Source organism: Zophobas morio, unplaced genomic scaffold (assembly GCF_036711695.1).
Source record: "Zophobas morio isolate AGI-343-1 ecotype UQ-CSIRO unplaced genomic scaffold, CSIRO_AGI_Zmor_V1 ptg000024l, whole genome shotgun sequence".
Classification (NCBI taxonomy): Eukaryota; Metazoa; Arthropoda; class Insecta; order Coleoptera; family Tenebrionidae; genus Zophobas; species Zophobas morio.
The window spans coordinates 7,929,943-7,943,942 of NW_026972129.1; the positions used below are offsets into that span (position 1 = coordinate 7,929,943).

At 32.6% G+C, this 14,000-nt stretch overlaps 1 long non-coding RNA gene across 2 annotated transcripts; it reads left to right on the top strand.

Annotated features, from left to right (window-relative positions):
- The first annotated feature begins 10,152 nt into the window (after positions 1–10,152).
- On the top strand, positions 10,153–12,146 carry LOC135135371 (uncharacterized). Of its 2 annotated transcripts, none has more exons than XR_010281520.1 (3): positions 10,153–10,674; positions 10,763–10,935; positions 10,984–12,145. It is a non-coding gene; the product is annotated as an uncharacterized LOC135135371 (long non-coding RNA). The 2 variants fall into 2 exon arrangements; XR_010281521.1 differs by lacking the exon at positions 10,153–10,674 and having other exon boundaries at positions 10,681–10,935; positions 10,984–11,136; positions 11,200–12,146.
- The last annotated feature ends 1,854 nt before the right edge of the window (positions 12,147–14,000 follow it).

Consider the following 14,000-nt stretch of genomic DNA (forward strand, 5'->3'; position numbering starts at 1 on the left):
CTAGTATTTTTATTCCATAAAATTAAATCCTTGGACAGTTCTACGTGCATGACACAACAACCTACTTTTTAAACTTGGAGTCAGGATTAATTTTTTTTGCTAAATGTGGCTTTATTGACCAAAACTTTCAAGCTTTCAAATAATATTGAAAATGAAACAACGAAAACTGAAACTACACCAGCTTAATGACAGAAGATCAACCTTTTTAAATGTCAAATTACGTCAACGTCACTCAAAGCCTACTATGTTAGGGATCGTAAATATTGATCGTTCCTCGTATATTAGTGAAGGTTAATTTACTGGCGATTACTAATTGACCAGTGACCAAAGAACAACAGCTGAATGTTTTGCTGAGGTGTGAGATGGTTTTGAGCACTGAGGTAGCAACTATAAATTAAGCCTGTAGATTATGCATTTTTATACTGTACTGCCCACAACCTGATAAGGCTTTTTACTTTTTACTGTAGTATAAAAATCCAGTGGATATAGTAAACTAACTCCGTCACAGTAGACGCCAGTAAATAATGACACATTTATGAGCGCAGGTGATAGATTTCCGTTAAAACAAAAACAGTTACTTGTTAAAACATAATATCGTCATTGCGGATAAAATTAACCGAAAAATAAAAACCATTCCGCAATTTGGGTAATTTAAAGAATATGTGGTAGGTAAATCTTCATATTTACGAATAAAGTTGACAAACTGATAACGTGATAACTGATAATGATAACACATACCTAATGCAAAGAAAAATTATAGAGTAACGGAACAGATGAAACATACAAGTTTGTCGTGTTGCTTCTAATCTTTTATTCGTTTTTCTTCTGCATTTTATATTAATTAATCGTAAGGTAGACGCACCGCTTGTGGCTACTTTTAGGTACCTGTTTGGAAACTTTGAAAAAATCATACGAAAAACTAAGGGTTTTCCCATTATTGCGATCACTAGTGTTCGTAATGAAGATTTTTTTAATGAATTTTGTCTAATGGGAAAAGAAGTAATAAGAGGAAGCGAAAATAATTATTAAAATATATAGTAAAAATACGTACATATCATACTTGACCAGTTATTATGACCACTTTTGTACCAGTTGTTCTCATTGTATGCATCAGTTCTGTCAAGTTTATAAAAACAGTTATAAAATAATGTTTGATATACTTAAATATAAAAAACAACAAAAATAAGAAGAAAAAGAAAACAAATAAAAATAAATTGTATTAATACATATAAAAAATATTAATTCAGGTCGTTAATTTCGGGAACTATAAATACACCTCTGCGGTTTCCAGATTTAGGCTCATCAATCTTTATTACAATGTAACCAATCGAATAGGTATTTACCATAAGAGATCATGCTCATCCGGTAAATTCCAAAAATCTGTTTCACTGTTCTTCGTGGAGTAACAGTAGTATTCACCAACTCGATACTCCAGAACTTTAGCGAGATTCAAGGATTCGTCGTATTTTAACAGTGAATGATTCTACTTTAACTGCCATCACAATATCATTCAATTTTTCGTTTTTTATTATATTGACTTTTTTGCTGCATCAATTTCTTTTCTTTCTTTATTATCGATCACACCTTCCGCACTGTTTCCTTTTTTCGCTTTTTACTTCCTTTGAAAACTTGCAAGCATTTTAAAGTTATCGTAAGATCTTTAATCAAATTTTTTTCGTTTGTGCCCCGCTAAAAAATGATGACGTCATTTTATAATTTTACCGAATAAATGTTCCTTAAATTTTATAAAATTAAGAATCCGTTTTGAGTTTTTACCCTAGACATCCAGATTTTTGGAAAATAAATTCAAAACTGTATTTTACAATTTAACCTTGAAATTCCATAAACCGAATGCTGTAAAATCTTGCAAATATTGTAAGGTTAATTGAAGCATAGTAAATCGTTAATCAAAATTGGTCCGGCTTCTTACAAATTTGCTGAATAAAGGTTCTTCAAATTTACCTATGTGTTTTTGGGAAAAAAACTCAGTGTGGTTAATTAATTAATAAGTTTACATTCCCATTCTGTATTAATGAATCCTTTATATTCAAACATTATTAAGCCACATTATCAAAACAATAAATCTCCTCTTTGTTGTTTTTATCAAAATGTGCGAGGATTGATTGCGTACTAAGGTTAAGGATTTCTATAATAGCATCTGTTTAAATACGAATATTGAAGTTGTAGCAGTTACTGAAACATGGCTAAACAGTAATATCGATGTAACGGATAGTGAACTTTTTCCTAATGACTTTGTAGTTTATAGGCAGGACAGAGACTTTCAAATTTTATATGTTTCCCCCGGTGGAGGAGTTCGAATTAGTGTTCGTGGCACAATTCATTCTATTGGTTTGACTCTTTCAAATGTTAACAATATTGTTCTAAACATTAATAATATTGTAGGTGTGAAAATTATTCACAAAGGTCAAAGTATTTTCATTCTTGCAGTTTATGTAACCTCACCTTCTCTATGCATGACTTTGAGTTATTTTTTGACATAATCAATACCTATCAATTTATGAAAAATGATACGATCCTACTCTTTGGGGATTTTAATGCTGCAGAATTTACCGTTAACGCTAATAACTCCGATCATCAAAATATCATCCTTACCAATTTTCAAGCATTTAATAATTTTTCTCAACTCAGTTCTGTACGAAATGCTCACCAAACAATTCCAGATTTAGTTTTTTTTCTAATCCTAATTGCCTTGTTGGACCCACTGACTTTTCTCGTGTCGATAGAATTGATGCTCATCATCCAGCCCTTTTAATAAAACTAACTTCAGCGACCAAACCCCTAAGGTCTTTCCTCTTAATACCGCCATTAAATAACACAATTTCAAAAAAGTAAATTTTCCCTTGCTACATGAAAAACTAACATCCTGTAATTGGAACATTCTCGATTCTTGCTCTAATGTTGATCAAATTTGTTCCTTATTCAGCAATGAGTTATGTTTTAAATATTTGACTTAGCGGTACCGAAAAATGAAAGATAATTGTATCCGTCGTCATAAATACCCACCCTGGTTTAATAAAGTAATAATAACTGCTTTAAAAACTAAAAATAAGATTCATGATGGGTTATATAAAAAATAGAAATCGAACTATTTCTGCAATTTGTTCAAATCTCATCGACCTTATTTTAAATCTCTTATAAAGAATTCTTATAAGAAATATATTGCTGAGATTGAGATCAAGATTACAGATGACCCAAAAAAGCTTTGGTTTTGTATTCAAAGTAAAAAAAAAATGGTACCAGTATTCCGGGTAGGTATGTTGCGTTACAATAATACGGAACTACCTTCTCCTGATACGATAGTCGATGCTTTCGCTGATGATTTCAAGAGTGTTTACTCTGAATCTGATCCCAGTATCTGCCCATCAACGAATGTTGAACTAGCTTCCCAGCTTTTTATTTCTTGTGATTCATTTTCAGATAGCGATATTCTTTTAGCTTTAAAATCGTCTAAAAATTCTTTTACGGCGGACCTTGATGGCATTCTTAGGAGATATGACCTATGTTGAGAATTAAGACCTATTAGTCTGTTACGCAACTTTGCTAAAACATTTGAATCAGTATTGTACACACGAATTTATTCTACTGTTAAACCATTTATTACTCCTTATCAACATGGATCGAAAAAAGATCTACTGTAACTAATCTCCCATGTTTTTCACAATTTGTTTCTGAATCCATTGATAATCGTGGTCAAGTGGAGTATTTTCCCTTTGGTTATCTGCTTTAAATTTATTTTATATTGTTCACACTTGTGCGGACCGCTATAGAAATGTTAATTACGCCAGTGGTTTTTAGTTTATAAAAGTTATCACGTTCGAAAATTGCAACATCAAATTTTATCATTTTTTAAAGAAACGAGATTTGACAGACTATACTTCAAGGGCGAGGGAAATTCTGTCGAAATAACTTTAGACATTTTTTTTTTCCAGTTTTTAGCTCATTATGCTTGGTATTTTCATATTGTTTTCGTCTTCTGTGACTTTATGTATTTCTATAACCAATCATCGGTGTGTTTTCTTAAGGGCACGTTATGACAACTTATAGTATTTCACTTACAATTCGTTTTTTAACAAACTCAACTCTGTTTTTTCGAGTATTACAGCTGTCATCGTTTTTATAGTTAGTGGTGTCTAACATTTTGGTTATATGAAGATTAGCAGTATTATCATGTTCAGACTTCTGACGTTTTGACGTGTTCTGGAGTTAAAACCACAAATTCATTCTATCATAGCATTATCATCATGTTCATTGAAACTGTCACATTCTAGTGGTAGCACAATATTTTTAATGATATCGTGTGGCACCTGTACTTCATCAGACAATGGGGAAAAATCGAACACTAATAAGACTGTACCAACTTTAACTTCAAATTCATTTAAAAGAGGTTGAAACTAAACCGTTTGAAAAAGTGTCATCTTAATCGTTTTCCACATATTGTAAAGTTCCAAAAATATTCTTCTCTCCTCTAAGTCATTTTTTTGTAAAATAGAAAATACAGGTTTTTTTTTCCTCTTGTGAACTCAATCCGGGGACATACTGTATATACGTTTCGGACAATCATTCAAATTTAATATTTAAATATCAGTACATTAGCATTAATAGTAATTAAACATGCACCAATATTGTACAGAATGTTGATAAAAAATTGCGCACAAAATTCGTAATTCTGTTAATTCACATTTTTTTTTAATCCTTGAACCAGCCAATTTTATTTTTTAAAGTGAGATTTTTTGACGTCAAAATGTATTTCTTATGAACAGCTATTTTTACACAGTAACGTCATGATGATTTTTTTAATGAAAAAAAATTAGTAGTATTACTCTTCGCTACCTCTACAGACACCTCAACTACATTTGCTACAGAATAAAACAAATCCACCCCTGTTCACCATTTGTTCCATTGAGTATCTGTATAGTTTACCGCTTATGCTTCTTAACTTTTCGATTGTAAATTTTTGTTAAGTGTACAAGTATCTTGTTTTTGCTAAAATATAGTATATAAAATACAGAAAATAATATACTTTACACAGAACAATACGTAATAAATACGTATTTAAACGTTTAAACACCAAAGAAGTAAATAAAACTACCGGCATTGGTTGTTAGATTCATTATTGGCAAATACCGTCATTTAATCTCAGTTCTATTTTTTTTTGTGTAATCAATTTTTCAAACTAGCTTTTACATTGCTGAAGGATCATTAAGTGTGTGCCTCAATCATCACAACGTATTTTATTATATGTGTATGTAGTTCGTTTATGTCAAAAATAACACAGTACACCAAATATTCAGAAACTGTATAAATTATAGCTGTTTTCGTTACACGCATCACGACACAGAAATGAATTAGGCACCTGACCTGGTCTACTGTGCACATTTTGTTCAAATGGATTACGTGACCAGGCATATGGAAAATAAACAGTATTACACTTTTTCTTGTCAATTATAATATAACAAGTGATATGATTATTATCGATAATATTTCGAGTGAAACCGAGCTGCAGATTCAACGAGTGCGAAGCACGAGTTGAATGTGCTGCTTCGGTTTCACGAAGCATATCTTCGATTATTAATCATATCACGAGTTATATTCAACATGAGAATATAATAAATGAACATATTTTTGATCATAGAATTGATTTCGTCGTTTTGAGCTTGCCCCCAACGTTGGCAAGCCATAATAGACAAAAAAAATTATGAAATTGTAAAATTTGTCAAGTTTGACAGTTTTTAAATTTAGGTAGCAACAGACCACAATAAGGCAATAAAATTTATGAAATTCTAAAATTTGTCAAATTTGACAGTTTTTAAATTTAGGTAGCAACAGACCACAATAAGGCAATAAAATTATTATCGCTGTGATAGACATGTAACTAAGGGCATGTACAAATTCTATTGGAAGAAATGGGGTCATGTGATCCATGAATTATATTCTCTTTATTATAACCATGTTATGAAAATTAACTTAAAGTTGCAAAATAATGCCAATATAAATTTAAATCAGGTCCACATGTTTCTTAACTTTTTTAACATCAGTATAACATCTTAGGGACTAACAGATGATTATATAAGTAACTAACCCCAGTAAATTTGTTAACGCAAATCTTTCTAGAAGTGATAAAGAATAGAAAATATATCGCTGTTATTGATTAAATCGTTATGAAATTAAAGAAAAGAGCTTTGAAAACAAAGAAATATTTCAGAAATTTATGGTACTTGAACACAATTCAAAAAATGATGGTTTTGACCGACAAAATCTCCGAAAAGTAGTTATAACAAAGACCTTATAGATTCTTTAATTCCTGAATGCTTATGTTTTCGTGGATATATCAAGGAAAATTACATCCATTTACGAAAATAGAGACAGCCAATATATTAGACATAATGAAGAAAATATCCAAATCTAGATAGTTAATTTAATTTATACCTACTGAAAATCTACAGATACAGAATATTTTCCCCAGTTTAGTAGAGCATTAAGAATTTATCTTTCTCTATTCGTGAAAAATTGTTCAGAAGGCAATTTTTCGGGGATGAAGCGAATTAAGAATGTCCTGCAATCCTCAATGTTAAATGAAAAACTAAATAATTTTGCTGTTTTGTGCATTCAAAAACAAGTACATCAGGCAATCAGTTTAACGATATCGTGTCCGAGTGTACGTCACTGGAAATTCGTCGCAAGTGATAAAAAGTGTTGATTATTAATAATACATAAAACAAAACAAAAAAAACTGTACATTTTTTTAGGTTAAGTCTCGTAATCATGAGGGGGATATTCAGCCTGTTTGAGCGTACTTTTTGAATAGGTTGAGCCCACAGCGACAACTCATGTTTAATCCGGCCCTGACTTACGAATTAGTTTCATCGCTTTGAGTGGCTGAAAATATAAAAGGAAGTAAGAAATAATTAATATTCTTTCGACGAACACACACACGTGCGACAGAATTCGTTACTTATAGGTTAATTGTTATTTTTGTCGCACAACTTCTATAGCTGTATAATAATGTTTTTCTTAAAATATTGTTAATAATTTTGATTCAAAATTTATGTTGTGCCATACTCTTTATCATATGTTTAATCTTGTGCTTACGGGTAATCGTAAAAAATAAAATTTGTAAAATTAAATTTTACAGCTTGTTTGGAACTTACAATACATTAAGGATCTCTCGATATCTTGGTAAGACACTAAATTTGATTCACTGATAAAAAACATGGGCTAGAGTCTATGTATGCGTGCTCTTAGGCTCTCTTTTACCTTGTTGACATTATTTTGAAATACATACGTATCATTAAATAAATGCTTAACCCTTTTGCTACGGTTGAAATTTCAGCGTCCCAAGCCCTGAGTATGGATGCGTTTTTTCCATTAAGGTTCGTACGGTAGCCGTACTTATTGCTTGGGAGTAGATTGGACTCAAACTTTTAAGGCGTTTATGGCTTCACACCAATTTGACTCCCATTATAATTCAATAGGCCGTTACAGCCGGATGTCTTAAACCCGCTCACCGATACCTACCTGAAAAAACCTTTTCTGGTAAAAGCACAGGGCAGGACTGTACTGGTCTTCTTCTTTTATGGAATGTCGTAGACAATTGCACTACTAAATTTTGGTAATCTTAATAACATTTTTAGATGTGCAGAATAATGATTAAATAATTAAGGTACGGAAGAAACGTTAAAAACAAAATTACTCTTAGTCCGGTCCTTCGCGTCTCGGCCGTCCCTGGCACGTGGCATGGTTTACATCTTAGATCATATAATAAATAGATACCAACACGCCGTGTTCTTTCCCTAGGAGAGCCTGTGACGACATCCTCCTGTCACACATCTCTTTTGTGCTTGGAGGGATTACAATGAAGCTATCCTTGCCTGATCACTATTTGAATTTTGCGCGCCCAAATTTTAGGAAGTACGTCTGAACTAACTTCGTACGAAAGATGTTGACAGCTTGATTTTATAAATAATTCAGAGTAGATAACGAAAGGAATAGTAAATTTTTGGGCAGCAATTGTGATCTGTTATGATTACATCACTTAAAATAGGATCTTTGTTCTAAATTCTAAAATTGTTTTTCGTACAAGAACTCGAAAGAGAGGTTAGAAGAAACATCTGTCAAAAGCGATTTGTTGCGCTGGTGCGGTACAAGGATGGAAATGAAATAGACATATACAGATGAAATGCATATAACAAAGATGAAGATGTGGTGATCACACAAGGATAGCATTATACCACTCCCCTTGACGTAGAAAACGACAACAGATTGCTTCATGTCTAGTCACAGCTTTCAGTTTGAGTATTGGTATCTATTTGTTATATGATCTAAGGTTTACATTTACTAAGGTCGGCTGTAAAGTACTTTAAACGTCAAATCCATAAACGTCTTAAATGTTTGAGTCCAGTCTACCTACGCATAAATGCATTCGGTAGCCGTTACAGGTAGTTATAAAAACATACATTTATGAAAAACGTAAATTTATTAATTCTACTGAAACATAAATGTAATAGTATTCTTAGTAACTTTATAAAACTATATAACGCAACAGATAACAAAATACACTTCTTGAAAATTCGATTCAAAATCTTTTTTTAGTATGGTATGTTTTAAAACAACCCAGCACACAAAGAGGAGCATTACAAGGCTCACAATAATATGTGGTTTCTTTTCTTAATTTGTTTTTTGAGCAGACGACACAGCGACGCACAACGGGCTTATTTCCTTCTCTAGGCGGAATTTTAGAGATAAAATGTCTTCCTATTAGCCGGAGAGGATGCCCTAGGTGTTGTACTCCAGGGTTTGGTCCACGATTTGGGGTACAATATTTTGCAAGCAGTTCGTTTAGTAGCAGGAGTTGAAAATCAGCGAGTGGCATTTTTTTTATTAGTCAAAGCAGCATATAAACAATGAGAATTCAGTAGACATATATCGATGAAATGGAAGAACAATTTTTTGTACCATTTGGCACATTTGCGTGCTGATTCACAAGAACTCAGCATCATATCTGATTGATCAATAGCTCCCATATTTTTATTGTAGTCTATTATATGTACAAGTCGGTTTCAGAATTTTATGTTTCGTTACTGCACATTGTTTTCCTGTATCAGTCATGTCATAATCGTGCTTGCTTGTAATCATGTAAATATCCTTTTTATCTGCCAATTTTACTACTAAAATTGGACCGCATGATCTAAACGTCATTTCCCTTTTTTCCAATTTTTCACTTATTTGTTTGCTTTTGATATAAACATTTGGCAAGTGATGGGCTAGAATACCAATTGTCTATGTAAAGGAAGTGTCCCTGATTCAGATATGGTGCCATAAGTGCCAACACTATTTTTCCAGAAACTCCCACAGCTTCGTTTTCTTGGGGTATACTCGCTGTAGATCCAATGTAAACAATAAAATCCATTACATAGCCCGTTGTGGAATCACAAATCAAAAAAAGCTTAACTCCAAATTGATGTCTTTTGGAGGGAATGTACGGTTTGAAGCCAAGCCGCCCCTTGAACAACATCAAGTTTTCGTCTATACAAACATTTTCATTTGGATAAAAGCTGTTTTTGAACTTCGTTCTCAAAGCGTTTATTATTAGTCTAATTTTATGTAATTTATCACCATTATAAGGAAGATCATTATTGAAAAAGTGTAAATTTCGCCGCAAAAACAAAAACGGCCTCTGGGTAGTAGTTGAGAAAATATAGGAGTGTTAATTAACGGATTTGAGCACCAATATTCTGAAAGTTTCAATTTTCTGGTTCTTGCCATCAACATTGAAACTCCAATTAAGCAATAAATATCGTTTCCAGTAATGTTTTCAATTTGCTTTATGAAGCTTTTAGGATTAGTTTTATCATGTTGTTTTTGTATTTTATATCTATTAGATTCTGTGACAATTTCTTGAACTAACTCAGATGTAATGAAAGATTCAAAAATTTCTAATGTCCTAAAAATAGTATTAGTTACTTACAAAGTTACTAAAGCTAAAGGTTTTGTCTGACAACTAACTGTTCAAGTTTGCATTCCTGCAACCAGATTGGTCTTGTGCTGTAAAGGTATGTGGTTTGGATGTAAATTCTGGCGAAAATTCCCAATCAAAGTCGAGATCGTTCATGAGGTTCAGCGCCTCTGGGTCTTCTTGTGGCTGTGATTCCCCGTCACTATCATCAGTAAATGTTATGGCAGTGATGAACGTGATATCCCACTCCGCAACCTTCATGGAGTCAATTTTGCCTTACGCAGGTATCCCGCGCAATATATTTTGCGTGGTAAATTTAAACATCGGTTGTAAGGCTAGGTTATTGAACTGTCAGATGCGAAAATGCTGTTATGTTGATTGAGGTTATGTTGTAGTATTGGAATTGCACATTTAAGTTAGGTGTGCGAATTGTTGGTTTTGTTATTGACTGATTTAAATTGATTTAACAAAACCTAAACATAACACGTTTATTAATATTTCTGTGTCACTTCAACGTTAAATGTTGATCGGATGGGTTGAATTAGTGATTTACTTTTTGTGAACGAATTAACGAATATCGCGTATTAAAAGTGACTAAGGGCGTTGCAGCAGTCGTGCAAAACTATTACAATTTTCTTTTCTTTTGTAGATTAGTGCCTAGTGCCACTTTTTTTATATTTCATTTTGATGATTTAGGTTAGGTAAGGTTATCTTTGTTTTCTTACATATTAGCGCAGTGATATGTGTGTGCTATGTTGTTTATTATAAAATTAAACTGTTTACATACAGGTCAAATTTATGGGCAAGAATAGTTAAACTAGAATCAGTCATGAATAATTCTGCAACAGAACGTTACAGAAGGTATCGGATTTGCATTCGTCACTTTGAACTAAAAATGTATCCACATCAGCTGTTGTGCCACCGACCGAAAGCAACAGCCTATCCAACTCTTCATGTTTCAGGTGCCGTCTTATTGAAAATTAAATTAGTAGAATAATTGGAAATTTTAGGTGAAACAATAAGGACTACCAAACAAACAGTTGTGACAAACGAACCAAGACTTTCCACCTCAAAAAATATTGACATTTATGAATCGTCACATTTTACTTCTGGCAGTGTTTACTCTGATTAAGCAACACCACTAAGGCCGTCCACAACGATAAGTACCTATTTACTCTTTCACTTTATTTTTGTTGGAATTAACATAATGTATTAATCATTTTTAGGTTATGAAATTTGTTTAGATTATTTTCAGCATTGTGAAGGAACAAACAATGTTGACGATGGAGAACATTTTTAATAATATTAGACAGCGGAAGGATGAGTGCTTATAATTTTGACTACCTATTTGTTTCCAGAGAAAAACATTTTTACTCCTTTAACTGTAGAAACTGCAGAACATACAAATGTAGAATATCCTCTACTACATATGTGGGTATTTATTTTAGAAATGTTTATCACCTCATTCTTGTTCCAGGTGTGTTGAATATGGGAATACTCAGTATGAAGTGAATGAAATGACTGAACAGGTTTTCCATGTTGCATGGCATTTCAATCGACCAAATCTATTTGAAGGATTAACAATGCTGTCATTAGGATTTTACGAGTATATTAAAAACAGGATAACGTCTGCTGCGAACTTTTTCAGACAGTGGCTTTAGGTTCAAATGTAGGCTTAAGTTAAAGGAGCTGCTAGCAACTATTAATTACGCTCTCCCAAGTGATAATTTTCAAATAGAATATTTGCTGTCTTTGTAAGAATGAGAATATTCCATTGAACAAAAATTGCCAATATGGAACGTTTAAAATCAACACGACATCAGAAAAAGCGAGATTGGATAATAGTTTACGACATCTGTAGAAGTTGTCAAGTCAAGTTTTTGTTAGACGTCTATATTTTTCGTATATTAGACTGTGATATGTTAAACTGGTGGGCTTTCTTCTAGTCATTTTTAGTGGTAGGTGTATTTATTTGTATATTAGTTTTCAGATAAAGGGAGGCTCTGATTAATATATGTAGACTTGTCCTGTTGCTTTCCAGTAAGCATTAGCTATCCATCTATCACGCTCTACGATCACATTATCTGAAAAGTTTTGTGTCGTATATTTATTATTAGGGCGTATTTATTTTTGTCAATAAATAAATGAAATGTGGTTATTTTTTACAAATAAATTTGATTAACTACATGGTACTTTGTTCTTGTGGTTCTATATAATTTTTTCCCTTATCTAATGTGAAAACGTGCAGTTTTAATGAAATTCCGTGTCCCTGACTGTACGTAGCAATGGCCATCCAAATCATTTTGTTAATTTTTTGAGGTTTTTACATTCGAAAGCCTTCATACAATAGTGATTGCCAAATATTTTAACAACAGCTGGGGCCTTGATCAGAAGTAAAAAGAAAATTTGCGTAATAAAAAATCTACTATCTTTAGTTTTTACATCATTTTATTACCATAAAAGCTGTTGTAAAATTGATACTTGTCATTTTGGGACTCGGGATGCGTTAAAGAGATTTGTTGGCGATGTGGCAACTACGACAATGGTACTAAGCGGCAATACGGCATGCGCTAGGGGCCCGTTTTTTTGAACTGTAATGCGCACGCCCCGCCGAGATCAAAGGTACCGACAGCAAGTGGACTATCACGTTCATCACTGGTTATGGTGTTGTTGTCAACCTCATCTTCTTCACTCTCACCTTCTCCACTATCATAATCATACACACCTTCACTATCACTATTTTGCATTAGTTCTTCAACTAATTCATGTAACTCGGCTTCTGTTAATTCTTTACAGGCCATTTCTGGTCGTCAGAACGTGTTTACGATGGGTGCAATGAATACGGTAAACGTATATATGCATTCAACCAAACGGATCATGCGCAACTTTTGGACATAGCATGTCGCAAACTGCGCTTTTCAATGCATAGAAATGCATTATTAGGAACGTATGCCAGCAGCAATATGAAAGCAAAGCGTTCGAAAATATACGTACGGCAGCCGTAGTGAAAGGGTTAAAAATGTGCCTTGAATGTTGTTTGTGTTTTGGTATTATATTTTTCAGAATTAGTTACCCAGGATAACTAAAAATTAATGAAGGAAACAATTTTAATATTAATTAACTACCTTAAAAGAGGGATTAACTCAAACACGTAAAAATATCAACATAATTTTGCCGCTTTGCAACAGTTATGATATTATCTCTCGAAAAATTAATAGTACCTTAATATATACTGTTCGATGTTACGGGAATAAAAACGTGTTTGAGTTAGTAACAATGATTCCAGTAATTAATGAAACATTTGATATCACTTTTAGGTTCCACTTTTTTTTTAACATAGATTTTTACTTTCCGAGCTTAAGCTAAGGAAGTATTGTAAGTAATATTAGGATCCATTCGACGAATGCCTGCTTTCATGTTTCCTCCACTATGATGCCTACAATACGAGAATGTAGGTTTCCCATTTTCGTCTGTCTGCTCGTGTTGACTCGACTTTTATTAATTTCGAAATAACTGGACCGATAGTTATTAAACTTTAACATGTGATTTAAGAATATCAGCAATATCAATAAGGTAACTTTGGAACTTACAGGTCTAATAAAGATTAATGTTTTTGTATACCTATTTGTTAATTTTCTACACAAATATTTTTAGTTTTTAAGGTACTGAATTTATTTCACATGTGGTTAAACATCGTATATAAAGTAAAGCTGTTTATGCTGAAACCGTTTTTCTTGTAATCCAAATTTACGCAGTTTTATTTGACCAAGTTTCAAGGATTATTTTCCTCCTCTTCGGCTTTACGAATTAACCGCAGCACATGATTATGTTGTAGACACGGTGAGACTGAATTGTTTTGGTATTACAATACATTATGTTCCATTTATTAAATACAATAACAATAACAATGTTGTGTTCAACTGATTGATTAAATGCAATAGTAGTGTTGTTATATAACATTGTATTTAATGAATGGAATTCTTTATGAATTCATCGCACACCGAATGATAGTCAACAGATATTTTCT